The sequence below is a fragment of the Myodes glareolus genome, chromosome 9, assembly GCF_982192425.1.
Source record: "Myodes glareolus chromosome 9, mMyoGla1.1, whole genome shotgun sequence".
In the NCBI taxonomy this organism is placed as follows: domain Eukaryota; kingdom Metazoa; phylum Chordata; class Mammalia; order Rodentia; family Cricetidae; genus Myodes; species Myodes glareolus.
In genome coordinates this window covers 61,425,196-61,432,333 of record NC_142034.1, presented here as the reverse complement: position 1 = coordinate 61,432,333, position 7,138 = coordinate 61,425,196, and positions in this window count along the sequence as shown.

The window sequence follows — 7,138 nt, the reverse complement described above, 5'->3', positions numbered from 1 at the left end:
CTCTGCTCCATGGCTCTAGTGCTGGTCTCCGAGAAAGAGCATCTGCTGCCAAGAACCATGTGGAGGAAGGCGGGGGAGATGGAAGACTTATAGAGACCTATGGCTGAAGGACCACTTTACTCCTGAACTCCACATGGAATGTTCAGTGGAATAATGAATGAGTGACATTTGGTAAAAGGATTCCTCAGGATACACGGAATCTAACGGAATTTGTTTGGTTGCCAACGGACTGTGGACAGGAACAGTATACTCCGACTCTCAGAACCTCTCGTTCTAAGGCAACCAAACTTCAGAGTGGACGGCTTGGGTGCTCATTTGAGCATTCCCTGTCTTCAGAGACAGACTCCATTGAGAATTGTGTTGTGTGAGCTGGGCGGTGGTAGCCCACGCCTTTAATTCTAGCACTCAGTTGGCAGAGGCAGGTAGGTCTCTGTGAGACTGAGGCCAGCCTGGTCCACAGAGTAAGTTTCAGCGAGTTACACAGAGAAACCCTGCCTCGAAAAAAAAAATTGTGTTGTCTGATAGTTTGGTTGCATTCTGACAATAAAGTTTGTTTTGAATCAGAGGGTGGAGCTAGCCATTAGCTGACCAAAATTAACCATAGAGGTTTTGGAGGACTGAGAACAGGTAGAGAGGCAGGGCTTAGAGAAGATCTCAGCTTTTTGGATAGAGGAACAGAAGAGATAGGAGGTCACTGGTGGCTTCTCCACCACTTCACTGATCATTCTGGTTCTTTCCCCAACATCTTACTCCCAACTTTTTATTGATAAAGAATAAAAAAAGAAACATATCAGAATTATTCTTTTCACAGGACGGAATCAAAAGCCTGATTATAGCTTGAAGCCAATCACAATTTTGAATTGCAAGAACTGCACTGTGAGTGAGCACAGCTTTGAGCTCTGCCAGAGTGCTGTAGCGAGTAAAGGATTGTAGGAAAATAAAGATGACAAAAACCAATAGGAAACAAACAACACAAAAATGATGACGGAAGACTCCAATTCCGAGAGATTTCTCTTGCTGTCTTTGATGGAAGCAAGTAGTCGGGGAGATCCGTATCGAAGGCTCCTGCCCTTACTCATGAAGATGGCATTGCACCAACAGCCAGCAAGAAGGTGTTGCTCTCGGTTCCACCATCCACAGAACCTGGAATATTCCTGACAGTGTTCCCAGCAAGAACCCAGTCCTACCTGACCCCGTGACAGCAGGGCACAGAGAGCGCAGTTAGCAAGTGACGCGACAGCCACAAAAGTGACGAGTACGAGTTGGTTTAGGCTGGGGTGGTGGCACACGCCTTTAATCCTAGCACTTGGAGAGGCAGAGGCAGGCGGATCTCTGAGTTCCAGGTCTGCCAGAGCTACATGGTAAGACCCTGTCTCACAGGGGGAAGAGAAGGGATGGTGACAGTCAGAGAGAGGTTTTTTTGGGGGGGGGAGGGAATCCATACTAAGTATGTGATTATATTGTTAGTCAAAAAAGAGAAAATATAGTATTCTAACAAACACAATAAACAGAAAGTTTAAAAAGACACCATATAGTATAATTAAATATAGCAACATTAAAAACAAACAACACCTCCCCAAATGCATGAGGTTCTTTTCTAGAGACAAAACACAGATTCCCTAAAAATACAAAGAAATTACAATGAAAAGAAAAAGTGAGTATCCATGGTGTCCAAAGCAGTGCCTGGAATTTGTTCCCTTTCAACCAATATTAAACAGATGAACTTGATTTAGCAATAGTAGTATCGACTACAGAAGGAAAATGTAAGGTTCTTTTAAAATTCTAGAACATAGAACTCTGAATATAGAATTTTATATTTTGGGAGTTTGGAGATAGCTCCATTGTTAAGGTGTTCATCCTACAGAGGACCTGAGTTTCAATCTCCAAGCTCACATTAAGGGGAAAAAATTCCAGTACAGTAGAACAGTAGAGGTAAAGAGATGTGGGTCCCTGGGGCTCCCTGGTTAGCCAGCCTGGACAACTTGAGTTCTAGCCGATTCAGGGACACTGAGGGGCTAGGAGTGGAAAGGTGCTTTTTTTCTTTTTCCTTTTCAGCCAGAGTTTCTCTGTGTAGGCCTGGGACTTGCTCAGAGATCCACCTGTCTCCTGGACCACCACCACCCAGCATGCTTTATCTTTCACACTTGCCGTCACCCTGAGTAAGATTTCATTTCTTAGACCTGAGATCATCTCCCAGCGGGAACGAGTCGTAAATCTAAGGAGGCAAATGCAGGAGGGAGAGACTTTAAAAATTATCTGTGCATCCAGGAAAGAACAAGACTGATTAAGTTAGAGCTTCTTGCCAAAGTCCCCCAGGCATGTAGAAAATGAAGTTGAGCTCTGTAGACTTAGCTTCACTGCCGTCATATCCTGATGATTTACCTCTATTTGTTCGGAACCTCCAGGAAGAAATACATCCTCTATAAAATGGTAACTCCGGCCAGCGGATGCATTTGTGACTCATCCCAATATTTTTGTGAGACCATTTGCTATTCCTCTTACCTTCATTTACTTTGTCCTCATCATAGCTTTCTCTATAGTTTCTAGAGATTTATTATTTTATGCTTCAGTGTTTGCCTGCATGTATGTATGTGTGTCACGTGTGTGCCTGGTGTTTGTGGAGGTCAGGGCTCATGAAACTGCAGTCATGGATGGTTGTGAGTCACTGTGTAGATACTGGGAACTAAGCCTGGGTCCCCTTAAAAAGCCTCAGAGCTCTTAACCCCGGAGCCATCTCTCTAACTCTATTAGATCTACTTTCTGCTCTCGAAAATGTTAAGAGGATGAGAGAACTGTAATAATTTTGCAGATGTAAAATTGAAGGAATTTTTCTATGTAGATGTTTGAGGTAAAAGAGTAATAAACAACATAATTGCCAGGTCTCTGTTTTCAATGTTGTGTTTATCATCTTTGCATTATTACAATGAAATATCTGCAGAAACCAAGTCTATAAGGGGGGTGCATTTAGTTCCTTGATTCCTGCTGAGGCTGCTGCCCCACTGGCTTGGCTTCATGTGAAGTCTGTAAATGTCATCAGGAATATCTTGAGTGTATTAGTTAGGGTGTCTATTGCTGTGAAGAGATACCAGGACCACGGCAACTCTTGCAGAGAAAACATTTAACTGTGGTGGTTCATTTACAGTTCAGATGCTCAGTTCATTACCGTCATGAACAGACATGGCGGCTTGTAGGCCAAGGAGAGGTAGCAGTTACATGCTAGTATGTAGGCAACAGGAAGTAGACTGGGGCACTGGGTGATATCTTGAACATGGGAGACCTCAAAGCTCACCCCTATGGTGACATACTTCTCCTAGGTCACATCCACTTAAAAAAGGCCACACCTCCTAATAGTGCCATTCTCTGAGATTATGGGGCCAATCACATTCAAACTACCACAAAGGGTTAAGCATGAAAAGAGTTACAGAGAAGTCTGGAACCCTGATGAATATACATAGTTACAAACTACCAAAGGAGAAGTATTACATGTATACCTCACATATAATATTCCAGGAATAAATCTATAGGAAATAAAAACTAGTGTCTCAGAGAATTAAGTTGGCAATTTTAAATAATGAGGGCAATAAAAGAAAGTTACATAATTTTTTTTAATTAATTTTTTTTTCAGCATAGGCAAAGACATACTCAGAGTAGCCAGAACAATGAAGCAAACCAGGTTTGACTCATGGCGTGGACCTGATGGAAGGGGGTGCTTCAGGGAGAAAAGGGTTTGTAGCATTTCGTGATCAACAGTCAAATAAAGGGACCTGAGAAGTGTTAGTTAGACAATACTGTAGGTTGTTCAGTTCCTTCATTTGTGGGTTAGTTCTTCCTAACATGTCTGTTATGCACTTTTCTGCACTATGGAAGATTTCCAGAGCCACAGTGAGATTACTTTAGAAATAGTTCTCAACTTTTGAAGACACATGTGCTGTTTGTTTTGCCTGTAAAAAAGACTGAAAGAATTTTAAAGAGACTAGGTTACTCTGTGTAATCTCGACTGTCCTGAAACCCACTCTGTAGACCAGGCTGGCCTCAAACTTTGAGACCTATGGGCCTCTGCCTCCCAAGGGCTGGGGTTAAAGGTAGGCACCATCACCATCCAGCTATAATAGATATTAAATAAATGATCTTTTGACTGCCTGCCTTATTTTTGAGATTAATGAAATTGAGAGCCTTGTTATCTCCTCTCCATACTAGTGATTTCTTGGTGGTGTATGAAATATTCTTACCACATTCCATCTCTGATGTGGAGACAAGAGAGACAAAACCAAGGAAGGAACTATCTGGAAAAGAAAATCATCCTAGGGGAAAGATGTGGAGAAAGAAAGAGGCCTATGCAGAGATCTCTAGTGTCACAGAGGCCGGGGGACATGACGACTCTTGAGAAAGGAACTCAAGACTCTGGAAACAAGTTACATACACTTGCTTATGAGAAAGACCTGTAGCACACAGTAAGCCACATGTCCTGGGTCTGGCAGACATGTTGATGTGAAGCCAGACTCTGTCCTACAAGCAAGGAATATTCAAGAAGATAAAGATAATACAAATGAAAAAAGTGAGTCATTGTAATGAGTTGGTAAAACATTTAACAACTGTTCAGTTTATGTTCAACATTAGGAACCGAGATACTGTTCACTAATAAAATTACAGTTATGAGGCAACAATGAAGTAAGTTTATGACTTGGGGTTCTTCCTGAGACCATCAGAAATATGTTTTCTAATATTTGAGACCCACAGATTGAAAATGGCTACTATAGCTAATTTTAGAGAAAAAATGGAATATAATCATGAGAAGGCTTTAATTTAGAGAAAAAAATGGGATATAATCATGAGAAGGCTTTAATTGCCATTACACTCAACATTAGAAAACTGACATTAGAGAGAAAACTTATGAATGTAGAAAGTTTGTACTTTCATACATTCATATACTTTACCAAATACAAAACTATTCACAAGAAAGAATGTAATCTGCATAAAAGAACCTTAGTTCAGAATACCTCCTCATTTACAATCAGAAGCTTTATGAGTGTAGAAAAACTTAGTCATGATTCTTTCTATCATACATCATAGACTCCATACTAGAGAGAAGCCGTGACTATAGGAAGGCTTTTACTTCAGATAATGGACTTTACCAACAGCAACAGATTCATACTGGAGAGAAGTGTTATGAATACAACATATGTGGTAAGAGCTTTTGGAGTAGGTCTATATGTTACTTTCATTGATTAAATAAAAAAGCTGCCTTGTCCTTTTGATAGGCCAGCCCTTAGGTGGGTGGAGTAGACAGAACAGAATGCTGAGAGAAAGAAAGCAGAGTCAGGCAGATGCCATGAAGCTCCAGCCGGCCTGAGATGGATGTAGGTTAGAATCATCCTGGTAAGCCACGACCCTGTGATGATACACAGATTATTAGATATGGATTAAAGCAAGAGAGAGTTAGCAAAGAAGAGACTAGATATAATGGGCTAGGCAGTGTTTAAATGAATACAATTTGTGTGTTGTTATTTCAGGGTATAAGCTAGCTGGAAGGCGGTACACAGCCCGCAGCTGCAGCTTCTCTTTACAACAGGCTTTAGTCCCAATTCATCCCATAATGAACATCAGTGGGGTCACACTGGAACAAAGCCCTCTGAGTGCTGCGCGTGTGGGAAACCTTCCGTCACAGTTCTTCCTTATTACCCATCAATTTACCCACACTGGAGAGAAACCCTGTGTGTAAAGAATGAGACATTGTTTTCAGTCAGAGGTCAAACCTCTACCAACATCAGAGAATTCACACTGGAGAAAAGCCTTCGATATGTAGTGTCTGCAGAAGAGCCTTTAGTGACCAATTGGTACTGACTCCACTCCTCAGAAATCACACTGTGGAATAACCCTACAAAAGTAAGGAATGTGGTAAAACCTTCGGTCAGAGCTTAATGTTTATAAAACATAAGAAAACCCACACTGGAGAGAAATACTATAGTTGTAAAGACTGTGGGAAACCCTTCAGTGAAAGTTCGTCCCATACTCAACACCAGTGAGTTCATATAGGACAGAGACTGTTCAAATGCCAGGAGTGTGGGAAAGCCTTCAGTGAAAGTTAGTCCTGTACACAATGTCAGTGAGTTCATACTGGACAGAAACTGTCAAATGGCAGGAGGGTGGGAAAGCCTTCAGTGGAAGTGCCCATCTCACTGTGCATCAGAGGATCCACCATGGAGAGAAGCCTTGTCACTGTAAAGAGCATGGAAGAGCCTGCAGGTATAGCTCAGCCCTAAATAACATCACAGACTTCACAGTAGAGCATCACCCTAAACATAGATACAAATACATTCATGCGATTGAGGTGTTTTCATTTTTTTTTATTTTGAGTGGTGACCCCATTTTTTTTTTTTACAGCAAAGTATTAGCATCCAGGATGTCACACAGCCAGATGAAAAAAAAATATCAAAAACATCAACCTCTTTGTATGTGTACAAGTGCATTTTTTATCTGTGCCTGAAAATGACTGATGTTATCATGCATTGGTCTCCCCGTCTCCTAGCCTTAAAAATAAGCCAAAGAATTGCAGTTGTTCCTTCTTGGGCTGATGGAGATTATGCTGTGTCCAATCAGAAGAGACATTTATGGCTAATTAAGTCCCAACCCTATCTTCCCATAGGTCTTTGAATACATAGTCATTCCCCACTGCATTTCCCTTCCTGTAGTCAGCTATTGTCTGCTTTACTTTGTCCCATTGTTGTGTTCTCGTCAAAAGGAACCCCATCCTCAGTAATAACCTAAATATCAGAAGCAATGACACTTCACATGCCGTGTATTTTAAAAAGAGGGCAAAGATACAAGTTGGCCCAGGATTCTGAGAACAATGAGTAGGTTCGGGTGGGTCTTTACAGTGACTGGAGTCAGGTGCACTGAGAACTCATCATGGATAGGCTCACAGGATCCATGTTTCCTGCCAGCATTTACTTATTGTTTATCTGGGAGCTGCAAGGATCGACTCCAGAGCCTTGCACATGCTGGGCAAGTGGTCTGTCACTGAGCTGCAGCTCCAGGCCTGGGTCTCCTTAGGCATCAGACTTTGATCAGATTTTGTGGGGAATGTGGGGAGAAAATGGGGGAAACTCAGATGCTGTTGATGACCAGACATCAACATATG